Source organism: Natator depressus, chromosome 10 (assembly GCF_965152275.1).
Source record: "Natator depressus isolate rNatDep1 chromosome 10, rNatDep2.hap1, whole genome shotgun sequence".
Lineage (NCBI taxonomy): Eukaryota > Metazoa > Chordata > Testudines > Cheloniidae > Natator > Natator depressus.
Window position 1 is genome coordinate 47579197 of NC_134243.1, and position 16022 is coordinate 47595218.

Below are 16022 nucleotides of genomic sequence, written 5' to 3' on the forward strand. Positions count from 1 at the left end.
GAACACCCCTCCACCCCCCCATCTCATCTCTCCCCATGCTTCCTGCTGGCTGCCCAGTGCCCCTCATTTCTGATGTGCCCCTCCTGTGCTACCCGGGCTCCCAGCCTCCTCCAAGAACAGACTGCTACTGTGCATCCAGCATTGCGCGTTGGTTCAGGGCTGCGCACAACTGTCCATGAGGACTTGGCTGAGACCATTCAATCTCGGGGCACTGATGACTCGAGTCCGATTCGGGGCCAGGCCTCCAGAGCTGAAGGGACACGTGTATAGACTCTGGCTACCGCGGGCTCTTCTAGTAAGCGAGGAAAGGCGGAAGCACTCCGAGTGGCAGCCAGCCCTGGTAAGTGACTAGCCCAGGAGAACGCCCCGCAGGGGTGGATGGCCCCGGGCGTCGGAGCGCAGCTGGGGTGCACAACCGCGGCCAGCTGTGGCAAGGAGCAGCGGGGAGGGCGCAGCTGAGCCACCTGCCCCCCGGAACCGCCCCCCGCCAGAGGACGGTGCTGAGTGGAAGTGGGTGGGCGCGCTCTCTGAGAAGCCGGGCTGGCCAAGGCGCCTGGTCACAGCCTCTCAGCGGCGCGATTTGCCCCCGAGCCTCGGAGAGCGCCCCGCGGCCAACGGCTCGGTTCCCGTCTCTCCCCCCGGGGGCTGGGGCGCAGCTCGCCAAGGCGGCAGCCTCTGATGTCATGCGGGGAGTGTGAGGCGGCGGCGGCGGCGGGCGGCGCGGGGAGCGGGCGGCGGGAGCCAGAGCGAGCCCAGGCGAGGGACGCGTGAGGAGCGCTGCGGAGAGCGGCTGCGGCTGGGCGTCCCCCGGCCCCCGAGCCAGCGGGCAGGCGCAGGAGGGCGGCGGGCACCTGGCGCTCGGGGAGGGGATGAGCTCGCCCAGGCGGCCGCGGGAGCGCTCCAGCCGGAGCGCCGGGAAGGAGCAGTAGGGCGCGTCTCCCCGCCCGGGGAGCGCAGAGCCGGAGCTCGCCCCAGCCCCGGGGCCGCTCGGATCCGGGCGCGTCTGTCCCGCTGCCGCCCAGCGGGCACTGCCAGGGGCAGGGCTGCGGCGAGCTGCCCCTTCCAGCCGGGGCTCCGTGATCAAGGCGGAGACCGAGCCAGGAGCTACCGACACGCGGGGCGCACCTGCTCGTGGGGGCCGGTCCCCAGGGCCAGCGCGAGCAGGGGATCCTGGCAGGGCAGCCGGGCGCCGCGGGTGAGTCTCTGGGCAGCAGGGAGCTGGCAGGCCGGGGATGGGGCTAGCTGGCGGGATTGCTTGGCTGGAGGGGGATATGTGAGTGTGTGTTTGTGTGCCACACGCGGGAGAGGACTGGGAGATTTGGAGAGACGGAGGTTGCAAGCTCCTTGTAGTCCTCAGCAGCGGGAGCACGTCTCAATTTGCTCGCTGCTGTGCTGGGTTTGTGGAAGGAGGGGTGTGTGTGTGTGTAAACACACAGCCCAGGAGCAGAATTGGCTGCTTAGTCTCTGGTTCCTGTGACAGCACAACCAAAGGCAGCAGGCAAAGCAAGTCTTGCTAGGTCCATGGAGAGGGGTGGCTCTCCTTAAAGCCACACTGGTTTCCTTTCTTTCCTAGTCCTGCCATCCTCCTCCTTAACCATCTCCTGGCTGGATACAGCGGGGATTCTGGTAACGCTGCAGAGTATCAAAGGCCTGGCTTAATTATTTTAGCTTTCACCTGCATGGGCAACAATTACCTAGGATAGGTAGAGGCCTGTAGGTGGGGAATGGGACAGAGTTGTCACATGGGCATGTCCCATCAGACTAGCTGAGACCCCAAACAAATCCACAGCTTCAGGCTTGTGGCATGGGCTGAGGAATATAGTTGTTTGTTCTGTGACAGCTTGGCATTCACAGCATCCTGATCCAACAGCGCTGCATGGCCACCGGACAGCCTGTTGCAAGAGGCCCTGACTACAATGGTGTGGGATGCTCGCATCCAACCTTGCAACCACTCCAGTGGAGCCTGGCATTTGAGGTTTGATGCATTTGCTAACCTCAGTCCCTGCTCACGAAAGCTCAGTGAAGCTGTCTGGTGAGATCTCTTGCAGCTGGGAAACAGGCCAACTGCCCTCCTCTCCCTCACAGCTGGCCCCCGTCCCCCTGCAAAAGCCACCCTTTCCCCTGCCCCACAAATCCATTTTTGGTTTGGGTCCAGTTTCAAGGTGACCTGGGCCAGCTGACAGAGCTGGGTTGCCATTTGGACCGGTACCGCCACAGGAACAGGTGAAACAGAGTGGTTTGGCTACAGTTTGGCTTTGAACCTCAATGGCTTTGAATTCTCAAAGGAACACATAGACTGAAAGCAAAGGCAACATCTGTGTTACGATGGTAGCCCCTACTGAGATCAGTGACCTGCTCCTGCCAGGCACTACACACACAGGGGAAGAGAGAGGCCCTGCCCCAGGGAGCTCACAGTGTGGGACTATTTTACAGCTGTGGATCTGAGGGGACTGCGTGATTTACTCAGGGTTATAAAGGCTGTCTGTGGTGGAGGTAGGAACTAAATCCAGAACTCCTGGCACCTTAAGCACCAAGTGATCCTTCCTCCTATGGAAACCCATCCAAAAGAAGTCATCCACATGTTTCTTGTTTTGACCAGCACAGCATCTCCTGTCTTTGCCCCATGGGACCAAATTGCAAAGGAGGCTTCCTAGTTACACTGTTGGGAAACTGTGTTCTTTCCTCCTTTTGCTCAAGAGTCACGGAGTCTATATGCGAGTAGGGTACCAATGCAATGACACAATGGCTCTTCCTCTCTTATCAGCTGTGCTATGGGTGATAGATTACCCTCAGGTGTCTGCTCAGGATAAATCCACTAGGACAAAGATCTTGAAAGGTGCAAAATGACAAATAATTTTCAAGTACCGGAGACTGAGTTGAAAACAGTTAACTGTCTTCATAGGTGGTGTGCATGAAGGATTCATGCTAGATTACAGAAAATGCATGATTCAGAAAATTCCAAAATTCACCAGTAGACTTGTGCTGGACAAAAGGCCTGGTGGGAGTTGCCTATTTTGCATAGGTCATTTGCTTTGTTATGGAGGGAAGTAGGCACTGAATATGCGTTATTCCATCCCCACTGACCTTGTCCCTGCTACCGAGTTGCATGTGTTGTCCCTGCTACCGAGTTGCATGTTAAAGAGCTAAAGGCTTCATATGGTGTAATTCCTAGGCTGAGGGCTTTGGAATTTGATGGCTTACCTTTCAACAGGGATCTATGTGCAGGAACTCTGTTCTGGGTAGGGATTTAGGAGCAGAACCCTACACCCATGTCCTCTCTTTAAATGGCTTGGCATTTCCAGGTGCATAGCTTCCTAGACACTCCCTTTTGCTGGATCGTCTGGGTTGCTAAGGAATGGAACAGGATCCTGAGAGAGTCTGGGCAATGCTCTCATTAGAGAAGCTGCATTTTGCAAGACACACTGGTCAGATAGTTACATGCAGGAACAGGGTGTTCTGGAGACATCTTCCAGAGACTCTGTGGCAAGTGGGCCTTGGTATGTGTTCAGTAGCTCTCTTTCCCTGCATTTCTCATGTAATGAGCTCCCTAGGTAGAAGCTGCATAAGTTTAGGCTCACACCCCAACTACTGAGAGACCTCTCCATTCCAGTAGCTGCAGATGAGGAACTCCGGGCCCATAAAGGGCCCTCCAGCTCAGCTAAAAATGTAGGATTGGAGCACGCACAACATCTGTCTCCTCTCCTCCATGTCTCAGCTGCAGCACATTCATTGAACTCCAGGGTCTGATGCTGATCAGATATTGGAAGCATCCCCCAATGAGCTACTCTCCAACTGTGGGATCCAAAGGTGGTTATCCAGTTACAGCAAAATTAGGTCTCTCTGCAGCCTGTGCCCATCATGAGTTTGTCTGGGGGCAACTTAATGAAAAGGAGAAAACTTTGTTTATTGCTCATCCAGATGTGCCCTACGTTGCTCTGTATTTCCATTCACAGGCCTTCCCTGGCAGCGAAGGGAATAGATGATTTAAAGAGACAGTATCTGATTCTATTCCTGCTGGCTTCTAGGAGCTGAGTGCAAACAAGTTGGGTCTGGTGTCACAACAGATAGAAACTGGGGCAGTGGGTGGCGGGGGGGGGGGGGAGGTTAGTTATGATCTCTGCTTTAGGATCTGGGAGGTGGAAGGGCCTGAAGAAGGGCCCTAAAGGTAACAGGCTGGCGCTTTCTACTGCAATAAGTTTCTTTCCTGGCTGGGACCTGCCCAACAGGCCCTTGTGGGGGTCCCTCCCATGGGAAACCTGAATGGGTATATTTATTTAAAAATACATACATGAGGCTCCTATTCTAAGTGGGCCCGATGAGTTTGCACCGAAAAGGCAGGGTTCCTGTTGGGCTAGTAGATCAGAGCATGGAGATCCTGCACAAAGGATCCCCTACAAGCTGTGGAGAGGCTTCCTCAGTGGCGATGTGTACAGCGGTGCGTAGGGGATAGACGGCTGTACTGGCAGCATGGCTAATGGAAGTGCACAGAGAATAGATCCGCGAGGACTATACCCCACGTTGGGTGGAAGCAGTGAGCTGCCTCCATTTATGTCTTCCCCCTCCGCCCCCTGTCCTGCTGTGTGGTCCAGCTACAGGAGTTAAACAGCCCTGAAAACACATGTTGTGAGCGAGGATTGTTTCCTTCATCCACACTATCTCCGGCATGTTTCTCTCAGAGCACAGGCCCAGGGTCAGAGGAATGACCAGATTCATCTCACAGACCCTCAGAACTTGATGAGGTTCTCCCATCACCAAGTCACTAAAACAGCGCCGTCACTTTTTGGAATGTGTGAACACCTGTCTCTCTCTGGAAGTGTGGTGGAGAATTTCTATAGGTTTATGGTCTGTTCCAGTGCCTGTTGATGACAATGGAAAGATTCCCTGGACTCCAATGGGCATTGGGCCAAACACTTTGCTTGGAGCGGCCTCCAGAAAGTTTGGGTTATCATCTAAAACTTGTATAAACTTTTCTGAAGCTCCTCCTACCAAAAGCTTCTCACAGGCCCCATTCCTCCCTCTTTGCTTTTGGCCCCAGATACTCTCTTACATAAGAACATAAAAACGGCCATACTGAGTCAGACCAAAGATCCATCTAGCCCAGCATCCTGTCTTCTGACAGTGGCTAATGCCAGGTGCTTCAGAGGGAATGAACAGAACAGGTGATCACCAAGTGATCCATCCCCTGTCACCCATTCCCAGCTTCTGGCAAACAGAGGCTAGGGACACCATCCCTGCCCATCCTGGCTAATAGCCATTGATGAACCTATCCTCCATGCACTTATCTAGTTCTTTTTTGAACCCTGTTATAGTCTTGGCCTTCACAACAAAGCATTCCACAGGTTGACTGTGCGTTGTGTGAAGAAATACTTCCTTTAGTTTGTTTTAAACCTGCTGCCTATCAAGTTCATTGGGTGACCCCTAGTTCTTGTGTTGTTACAAGTAAATAACACTTCCTTATTTACTTACTCCACAGCAGTCATGATTTTATAGACCTCAGTCATATCCCCCCTAAGTTGTCTCTTTTCCAAGCTGAAAAGCCCCAGTCTTATTAATCTCTCCTTATATGGAAGCCGATCCATACCCCTAATAATTTTTGTTGCCTTCTCTGAACCTTTTCCAATTCCAATATAAATTTTTTGAGATCGGGAGACCCACATCTGCATGTAATATTCAAGATGTGGGCGTACCATGGATTTACATAGAGGCAATATGATATTTTCTGTCTACTTATCTATCCCTTTCCTAATGATTCCCAACATTCTTGAGTGGTAACAGCTAATTTAGACCCCATTATTTTGCAGTTCAGAACAAGCTTTCTATACAGATGGAGTAAAACTGAAATTGAATTGATATGACATTCTCTTAATCTGATCTAATAAAATATTAAATAGAGCTCTCTGTTTTAATAGGACAGTCCCATGAACATGGTATCTGTGCACATCCCAAAATTCTAACATACACGTAAAGGTCTATTTCTCTCTCCAGGCTCTGTGGACTGGCTTTTGTCTGTTCACAGGCCAGTCGCTGAAGAAGCTATGCTTCTGGCACAAGTGACCTTTGCGCTTGAGGCTGAGAGTGCCGTGGTTCCAGTGGAAGGCAACTGCCCTGGGAAGACTTGACCCCTTAGTCTGTGGGACCCCTCAGGTGGTCTGAGCTATTCCCATTAGCATTTAGTGATCCATTGCTGTTGATGGAAAGAGGCTGATCTGTGTGTCCTCAGTATCTGGCCCGATATGCTTAAGAAAGAAGGCACAGCAGAGTCTCCTTCCACTCCCCAGGGGAATGCCTTCAGGAGAACTATGGATGTGCTTTTGTTGTTAAAAGGGGCAGCTGGGAGTGAGGATTAGGGTAGACTGGTAGGTAACAATCTTCAGCACCAAACAGGGCTGTTTGGAACAGCATGCTGAGGAAGGAGGGTGAAATTCTCACGTATAGGAGCCTGGAGCAGATCATCCCTCCCCTACTCTAAATATTAACTGCTAGCAATTTGCTGCTGGTTTTACCCATGTCATAGTGGAGCAGTGGCCTCACGATGGACAGTTTTGTACCCATAGTCAAGAGAAAGTGCCTCATTGGGTCAAAGAATCAAGCTCTTAGACAAAAGCCTAGTGACTTGGGAGGCCAGCATTGACAGGTACCCTAGGTGCAGATGCTGCAAGAAGAGGGGTGAGATTTGGGAAGGAGAAAGGGAAAGAGGCTGATCTTTCCAGGGGTGTCCAATGAGGATATCTGGGAATAAAAGAGCAACCAGCAAGAACTGCCAGCCATCCCAACACCTCCAGGATTGTCCCAGTTCAGCTGGGATGATTTCACATTCTTTCAGGAGGTCAGAGGGTCCCAGAATAACTTGTTGCGATGTGTGACGTTGTGTCACAACACGCTGGTGCTGCCTCTCCTGCCCTGGGGATGTTACACTCTGACTTGCCAGCATCAGATTGTGAGGCTGGAATGTAAATGTCGTGCTGTTGTGACTTGCACTGGACAAAGGAAGGACGGGGGTTACACTAATGTTGTCCACTGCCGGGTTTTGAAATTGCTTGTGATGTGAATTTATTTTGATTTGATTTATATTCCGAATAAAAAAGCACCTGCCAATGGGCTTTGGATCGGGCCATAAGGGCTTCTGACAAAAATTACAACTACAGGCCTTAAAATATCTGCAAATCCAATAGCTTATCCTCATCCCTTGCGGATGAAGTTAATCAACCATGGGCTTAATAAATCACAAAATAAGCTATTTGCACCACTGAGTAAGAACGGAGGGCCAGATCTTCAGCTGGTGCAAATCAGTGGGGCTCTGCTGAGGTCAGCATTGCTACGCTGATTTTTGATGCGGGCACTGGACAGTGTTTGCAGTTCAGGATTTCTGGGAAGTGTCAGTGTTTGTGACTCTGGGGGTTCGGAGGGGAAGCAGATGTCAGAGACTGTAAACCAGTCCCAGCCTGCTTTGACATTGGCATGACAATCAGAAATGCCACCTGCATTCTCTATGCACTAAACATTTGCTTAAATATTAGTAAAAGCATTCCTCTGGCTGTTAAAGCTGTATTGACATTGGACTCTCAGGTGGCCAGAAGGAAAGAAACGTGACATCCAAGTGCTCCGAAATGCTAGTCAGAGCTGTGCTGAGCGTGCCCTTTGATTTTGCATTCCCTATACTAAGGCACATTTAAAACGTGTGAACTTCAAAGCTCTCCTTATTTTTAATAACATTGCAATGCGTGGCTCAGGAAGCAAAAAGGGTCTCAGCGAGGCGCTTGATTCTGCTCCAGATCGGACCTACGGAGTGGAATGATTAAACAAGCACCCTTTATCAGACCAGAATGTGACTGGTTGTGAGAGATACCAAGGGGACAAGCTGAGTGAATTCATTAGCATGGCTGTGGCACAGAGGCAGAGTGAAGTGGGGAACTGAATGGATTAGTTGATCCAGGCCACCACATTTGTCGTAGAACCCCCAATCTTATACCTCCCCCACTGCCTCAGGAAAGCACGACTGAGCTTCATCATTTCTGGTAGAACTGCAGCTTTGTTAGCCTTGATCCAGGACTGCCTGGCTCTTGATAGAGACCAGCATTGTAACAATCACCAAAGTATTGGTCTTCCTGCCATCCTCTTGCCTTATACACACACTGCCATCATTTTTCGTCAGTGCTGGCCTCATGTAGCTCTAGAGGTAGAGTGAGAATCATTACTCTGTTGTTGTTTTTTTTTCTCTCTCTCTCTCTCTCTCTCCCAATCCCCCCCTTCCCAGAAAAGAGCTACTGACCCTTTGGTGCAACCAGGGCTAAGGGGACAGAGGAGGGAGCTGAGTTTCCATTTAGCTGAAGAACAGCAAGGCAAAGTGTTACTCACTAGAGATGGACCTGAAGCAGGCTCCTCAGAGCATTGGGGGTGTTCAGAACCCAATCCCTGATCCAGACCTGACTTCACAAGATGGCCTCGGATGGTTGGAATCCAGGTCCCAGTTCTGAGGCCCAAGTCCTTCTCCAGTAATAACAGGAAGTGAGTTGTCTGCAGCGCAGGGAGAACGAGAGGGGAAAGGCGACAGTGGGGTGGGGCCATGTTCTGAGGGCGAAGGAGATCATGGGGCTCAGAGAGGCAAAGAGGAGGCTGGAATGGAGAGACGCATCGGGGCTGATGAAGGAAAGGCAAGAGTTTGTTATGCCAGATCACTCCCCTGCTCCACCACGTCTGATAGTCTGCTGCCGAGCAGTGGCCAGTGCTAGCTGGTGCTTTGGGGAAATGGAGGAGATTTACTGGACAGCAGGAAGGGAAGCAAGTGGACCAAGCTGGCATATTAGCATCAGTAGCAAAGGACACCTTCAGGAAGTCACTGCCAGCCTCCTCAGTTGCGGCTGACCATATGCAACCCATATGTTTGTGAGAGGGGGTGGAGTGGTGGAGATGCCTCCAATCTGTAAGCCTGTTCTTGGAGATGGGCAGGCATCTGCTGTTCACATCCCCACTTCTGCCAAGCTGGAACCAGGCCGAGCTGGGACAGACAGCAAACGGGGGTCAGCCTGGGTCAGGTCATGGAAAGGAGATCCCCCTGCAGGTGGTCTGAATCTATTCGCCCTGTTTCCAAACACTTTGGTTTGGGCCCCATTAAAGGTCCAGACACTACTTGTGAAATTCGCAACCGGATCTGGGTTTGAATTTTAAACTGCCCCCAAATTCATGGATCTGTGGATTCATGGATAAGAACAGCCATACTAGGTCAGACCATTGGTCCATCTAGCCCAGTAGCCTGTCTTCCGACAGTGGCCAATGCCAGGTGTCCCAGAGGGAATGAACAGAACAGGTAATCATCAAATGATCCATCCCCTGTCGCCCATTCCCAGCTTCTAGCAAACAGAGGCTAGGGATGCTTCAGAGCATGGTTTTGTATCACTGCCCATCCTGGCTAATAGCCATTGATGGTTCTAGCCTCCATTACCTTATCTAGTTCTTTTTTGAACCCTGTTATAGTCTTGGCCTTCACAACATCCTCTGGCAAAGCGTTCCACAAGTTGACTGTGCGTTGTGTGAAGAAATTCTTCCTTTTGTTTGGATCTAGGTGTGGTTCATCCCCCCTTTTAGTTTTAAGGGGTTATCTCTTAGCAGTTAATGGAAATGGGATTGTCTGAGTGACTGCCTGAACTGTACTCCTGTAATTAATGAGCTCAGTACAATGTATGGGAGGGAGTTGGGCTGAGGAGAAAGGGAACTTGCCAGCTGAGATGTAAAGCCCTCAGATGACCATTTCTCATTAAAACATCATCCCCTGGTGCTTATCACAAGCACAAGGGTGTTGGTCCCAGTCTCCTGGTGAAATTCCAACTTGAGTAATTGCATTCTGCCTCCAGAAAATGCCTCCTGGTTTTTCCTTTGCATTCCTTCGCGTCGTCTCCTGGGGTTTAGTTGTGATGTACACACTGGAGGTTTGCTCCTGCTCCTAGTAAAGTCAATGGCAATGCTCCCATTGACTTCAACTGGAAATGGATCGTGCATGTAAACAGCTACTGTGCCCTGCTGCTAAGGGGGATACTGTCTTGCAGAGGCACCTGCGGTTCAGGCCTTGGAGGGATGAGCCTTTATAAAGTGCTTGGGGATCCTTTCTGGTGAGAGGCTGTATGAGATCCCATCCTCCAGCAATGGGATAACTATGAATACCATATTTGTGGGGGAGGGGAAGGATTCCTCTTATTGATAAAAAATTACGTGTTTGTTGATTTCATGGCTGGGGCACCATGCTGAGTGCCTCTGTTGCCATCTCTTTAGCTTTATGAGCTGCCCTGACTCAGAGAGCCCTTGCCAAGCTGGGAGAAACTTCTAAATGGATATAATATTTTACAGCCCTCCCATTAAACTGTCCTGTCTGTTTCCTTCCCCATCATTGCCAATTACCAAGGTGCTTGCTTGTGTCTGTACAAACAAATGCTGGCTCTTTTAGAACGAGCTGCTGCCTCTGGAACAGCTCCTTCAGGGATGCTGTGGCAAGTCCGTGTTTATGGTGTCCCCTTTCGGTAGTGCTGAAGTGATTCGGAGGTTGCCAGCATTGCGTTATGCCTGCAGGTGGGTTGGAGCTAAACTCCTGCGGGCAGTTGCTTTGGGTTTGAGGCTTGGGCCCATCACTGCAGGAATGCCTTCCAGTTGTGCCGAGTCATGTCATTTGTGTTACCATACTGCAGGGCGGAACACACAAGACAGACAAAGGCCAGTGAGAGGGGAAACAGAGGCATGGAGTGAAAGCGACTTACCCAGGTTCCCTCAGGAAGTCAGTGGCAGGTGTAGGAATGGAACGCAGGTCTCCTAAATCCCAGTCCAGTGCTGTACCCCTAGGTCCTGCTGCCATTTCAAACACTGAGGGCATAAAGAACTCAGCAGCCTCAGTTGCTGTAGCTCACCCTCTCCAGCGACCTGCAGTGTCCCAGGCATGATGCTGTCAGAGGCGAGTGGTGAGGCCCGGGGATTGGTACATGTGTTCTGCCGCCATGGTGAGTGGGGGACATCCACAGAAGGGTAAAAGTTTGAGGGACACATTTCCCCTGCCCGTCCCCATCCAACTGTCTGCCCCGATGCTCTTCAGTCACATTAGCTCTTCAAGCAAGCCCTTGGCGACAGGCCTGCAAATGGATATGTCTTGGGGTCCCCAAGGCCTCTGACAGGACCAAGTAAGATGGCTCCTCTCTCAGGGTACGCCTAGCAGTTCTCTTTCCCTCTGGTACTACAGGCCCTTCCATGATGGGGCCCTGGTGTCCATTTGGGGCCACATGCTGATACTTATTCCCCAACTTTTCGAGGAAAGGGCCAGCCGGAGGGAGAGGGGCGTGGGTCCCCTCACTGCTTCAACAGCGCTCCCACCACGAATACTGTTTCAATGTTAGAGAGAAGGACAGTCCAGTGCCTCCCTTCTGAAGCCAGTCACCGGGGGCATTGTCAGACTGGCCCAGCCCTGAGCTCCACCTAGCTCCGGGGCCTGTCTGTGATGGGGGGCCAGCACCCTACTGCTGCAGAGGAAGGTATGAGAACCCCACACCAGCAGCTGCGGGATAATCTGCCACCCCGCAGTGGTCTCACCCTGCTCTCTAATAGAGATCAAGGCCTGAATTACAATGTTTAATATCGCTTCCAAAATTTATGTCATTAATTGTAACAGCTGGGTATGCTAAGGGGTTTTAAGACTTCCCCAGTCCCCCAGCACAAGGTATTCCCAGCCACCCCTGGGAAGGGGGAGAACAGTGCTCTGGCCTGTTACCCAATGGCCCCCACTACCTCCATTCCTGCACTTCTGAGGGTGGCCACTTCCTTTCCCCATCCCCTGCTTAGGCCGGGGGAGAGCAGGAGACCCTGTCCTATTCTAGACAGGGTCTTATGCTGCGCCTGTCACCATAGGATCTGAGCGTCTCTGGGCTCATGAGCTGGTTCAGATCTCTGTTTTCCTGAGAGTGGAGGGAAAGCCCCAAGGAGCATTTGGCTGCCTTCGGATTAAAACAGGTTCCTTGGCTACAATCCGAGGTTTGAATCAGGAGACCTGGGGACTTACTAGCAAGCTGTTCTCCTTTGAGAGACTCCCCCCTGCTCCCAGCACTGGGAAGAAATGAGTTCACGAAGGGGCCAGCTTTATTCTATTAGCCACTTGGCTGGTGAGATGGGTGGTAGCCCAAGAGTTTTAGAGATGACTGGATATTCTTGGCAGGAGACCTAGCCAGGCCTGGCAGCCGTTCTTTCCTTGCTAGGACCTGTGGTCTAATCCGTATTGCTTCTGAGAAACATTTTGCCTGGACTCCATTCTTCTGACTCTAGCTTTAGTATCAATCTGTATCTTTAAGCGGGAAGCCTCTCTTTTCGGTTAATTGTTTTTTTCTTTTGTGTTTACTGTGGGGATTAATGAGGAACTGCAGCGTAAGGAAAATCTGAAACAGCTTCTTGTTTGTTGTTTAATTTAGGAAAATGCTACTGAAGCGCGGGTGTTCGCCTGCACTGTGCTGCAGTTTCTTCTGAATTGTGAGAACGATTCACAGTGGGACAGGAGTGGGGAGGTTTTTACCTCCCCCTACAGGCACTGCTTCTACCCAAGTCCTCACAGCGACTCCTGCTGGACGATGCTGGACTGGCATAATTAGGAACACGCTGACAACTGGTGCTCTTGTGTTGTCCTGTGCTATGGGAGACTCTCAGTGGAAGATGCTGTCAGTGGAGTAGTTCTGTCCCCCCACCCCCACCCATAGGTGTTCCTGTGGAATTCCTTAGAGTACTTCCTGCTAGAAGAACCTAGAACAGCTTCAGTTGTGATCTCTCCAAAGGCACCAGCTCTTTTGAATGAAATGGGCAAGAACAAGCGGTCCCTTTGCTGCTCCAGGATAGCAGAGCTTTGCTGATGGCAGCATTGAGAAGCGGTGAGCTTGACTTACCTTTTGCAGCAGACTGGCAATTTGGTGGCAGATTCAGGTACAATCCAAAATGGAGATTTCTATTCCGTTAAAGATGCGAGTAAATCATATAATCAGCAGGGTGTTTCATTTTCATTGTAGTTCAATTAAGGTTGTACTGCTTGTGAAATTTCATTTGCCACAGATAAGTGGCAAGGGGTGGATTTGGTAGCTGCAGAACATGCAGGATCCTTGGTGTAACGCTGATTGAAAACAAACCTGAGCTGCTCTTGAGCAGCTCGCTAAATTACGGCCAGAAAATTGAGTGTTGCCAGCCCTTTGGGATTCTGACTCCTCACAGTATCCGAGAGAGGAGGGAAAGCTGATGCCCTGATGCCTTGGAAGCTTTAAAGAAAGGGAAGGAGGGTAACCTTATTTGCAGCTGTCGCCTAGCTCCGCTGCCTGGTCCCCTGCTGCAGCATCAAAGGCTGAGAGGGAGCCATTCTCTGAAGGTATCACATATTAGTTCCATAGAGAAACGAGGAGGAGCAGAGAGAGGGAACTCTTCTACCTGAGCTGCAAAGGGGCTTGAAATCAGCTCTGGCTGGAGTCCACGTCCACCTGGGCGTCATCCATGGGGGCTTCTGGCAACTGCTTTTGTTCTTTCTGGGTATGTGACACCTTTGTTTGGCTGCTGCTCCCGTGGTGTGCCTATGGCTGGATTTGTTGAGAGAAGCCCTCTTGCCTCCCTTACCGGCAAGAAAGGCTGTACTGGCAATTGGATCAAGAGAGGCTGTATTGATCAGCATTACTCTTATTATTTGTAGGGGTAGAGTCACTCAGGATCTGGGCACTACCGTGTTGCTGGGCATTTCAGCTGAGTTCTTATCCCAGCCCTGTGTCTGTGACTCTGACAAATGTAATACCCTGGCCACACCCCTTCCAGATTTCTGACCAGGCCTTTGGAAGAGATCACTTCAAATGTATCCATCATCCCAGGTTTTACTCTGGGCCTTTATGCTGAGATTGGACTTTGGGAATTTAGCCACAGCTGTGTGGATTTTTATGCAGTGCAGACATGATCAGTAGAGCCCATAACTATGTACTTCAAGGCACTGAGCCTTTGATAGTGATTTAAGCTGCCATCCGTAGCCTGGTGTTTTGTTAAGTGACCTTGTGGTGTGCTCATTGCTGGGCTGGGCTAGCACATGTAGGCACAGTCCCTGGAATAATGATGTAATCATGAGCTCAGTAAACACGAGAACCATGCTTGTGTAGTAGTGGGAAAGGTACAGAGGCAGCTCCCCTCCTGCTACTGGGGCTATGGTTACCTACCACAGAGTTTCCCTTTGTCCCTGAAACTCAAAGAACAGAACCACCCCTAAACTTCCTCTGGGTTTCTTTCTTTCCCTCCCATCTGGGAAGAGCCGGACCCATTAGGGGACTAGGTGTGGAAACACCCACTCAGCCAGCTAACCCATTAACCCTTCTATAGTTCTCTTGGGGATTGTCTTCGCTTTACCTTTGGCCTGATGTAACGTTCTCCCCATTTTACTGGGGGAAATATACGGGTTTCATGGGCAAACTGAGTTCCTGTGGGTCTTAGATTTTCAGAGGTGCTGAGCACCTTTGGCTCCTATTGATTTCAGCTGGAACTTGGGGTGCTTTCCCGCTTCTGAAAATCAGGACCACATTCCAGGATGCCGGGGCTGCATGTTAACTCCTCCTCCAAATATCCCAGTCAGTGGGAAATACTGTACGCTCCCATTAGCTTTGCTTTGGCGGTATCATCCGGCTTTACGTGGGGAACTTCCCCTGTTCTCGAGTTTCCTTGTACCAGCAGAGTGTGGAGAGTTGTTCTGCGAATGGGAGGAAGACTTCAGTACCACAAGACCCATTTCTTTTCTACCTTCCCAATCTTCCCATTTTGCTTTGTATGTGTATCTGACCAACCACCTGTTCTTGGTTGGTCGTTGCTCAGATAAGTGACAAGGATCTATTTTCCCTGGGGTTCCTACTCCTCTAACTTTCCACATCACACACTGGAGCCATCCGTGAAACTTGCTTTATTCTCTGCAGTATCTCTGGTGACTCCCTACTGTGGACAAGGCCACTTAGTGCTCCTGCCTGACACTTCTATTTTACTAACCTCTTCAGTTCTGTGATTGCCCATGCAGTGCCGAGTCCAGATTCGGTGGGGATTATAAAGAGTGAGATCCTCAGCACTTCCTGGTAATGGAGTGCTTTGTGCTACTGTGATCACAAGAGTGTTGCATTTGTGCAAATAGAAATAGGTTTACGAGTGTGCCACCTGGCTTGTGATTCGCACCTGCACCAACCCACTGAGAACATTTGCAGGATGCTGCGCAAACCGGAGTAGGGAGGGTTTGCACAACTGTATAGCAGACCCAGTCAGAGGGCAGGAGGGGAAGAGGCAGATTTCTAAAGGAGAACTGCTGGAGAGTGCCGCAAAAAATCTCTGTGACTGCTCATTCCGCCTGGTAAACAAATTTTCTCCGATCCTGTTCATCTCCCCCCCCTTGGGTTGATATTCCACAAGTATCCATGAGCTTCACTAGTGCGACGGTTGGTGGAAAAACAAATACCAAGCAAGACTAGTCACAGAAAGTGATTCTTCTAATCACAAAAACCGACAACAGTGAACGTTTCAAACCACAGGTGGCAAGCTTTCCACTTGAGTAGGCAATTCATGCTGGGATTTGTTAGCTGTGAGAGAGAAGTGGGGTGAGTAATATATTTTACCAGACCAGCTTCTGCAGATGGAAGGAACAAGCTTTTGAGCTGCGTGGAGCTCTTCCTTGGGTCTGGAGAAGGTAACCAGAGTCGGTTAGTGGTGTAAGTCATCCAGTTGGGAGTGAAACAGTGCCACGTGAGTGATGTTTCTAAACAGCCAACCATGAATGCATTAGCATTGAACTATTTGCCAGCCTGCTGCAAGCCGAGAACTGGTCACTAATGAAACGTACGAGTAACTTTTCCTGATAAATACACTGGAGAACTTTGCAACTGGCTGTTGGAGAGAACAGTGGGTGAATTTTTCTGAGTAAACTGTTGATGACTGATCCTCCCAGCCCTGCTGGAGAAGGGCTGAAAGGGAGGAAGGCAGAGGCTAAGACAGCTGGGATCCTCACCTTACAGCCTTGCTGG

General features: G+C 50.8%; 1 protein-coding gene across 4 annotated transcripts in view; it reads left to right on the plus strand.

The window, feature by feature from the left end:
• Window positions 1-1024: 1024 nt before the first annotated feature.
• The window catches only part of LINGO1 (leucine rich repeat and Ig domain containing 1), a 447785-nt gene continuing 432787 nt past the window's right edge, over window positions 1025-16022 (plus strand). For all 4 annotated transcript variants that reach the window (XM_074966038.1, XM_074966039.1, XM_074966037.1 and 1 more), the window contains exon 1: window positions 1025-1195. The gene's annotated coding sequence lies outside the window, so the exon portion shown is untranslated. The remainder of the gene's footprint in view (window positions 1196-16022) is intronic.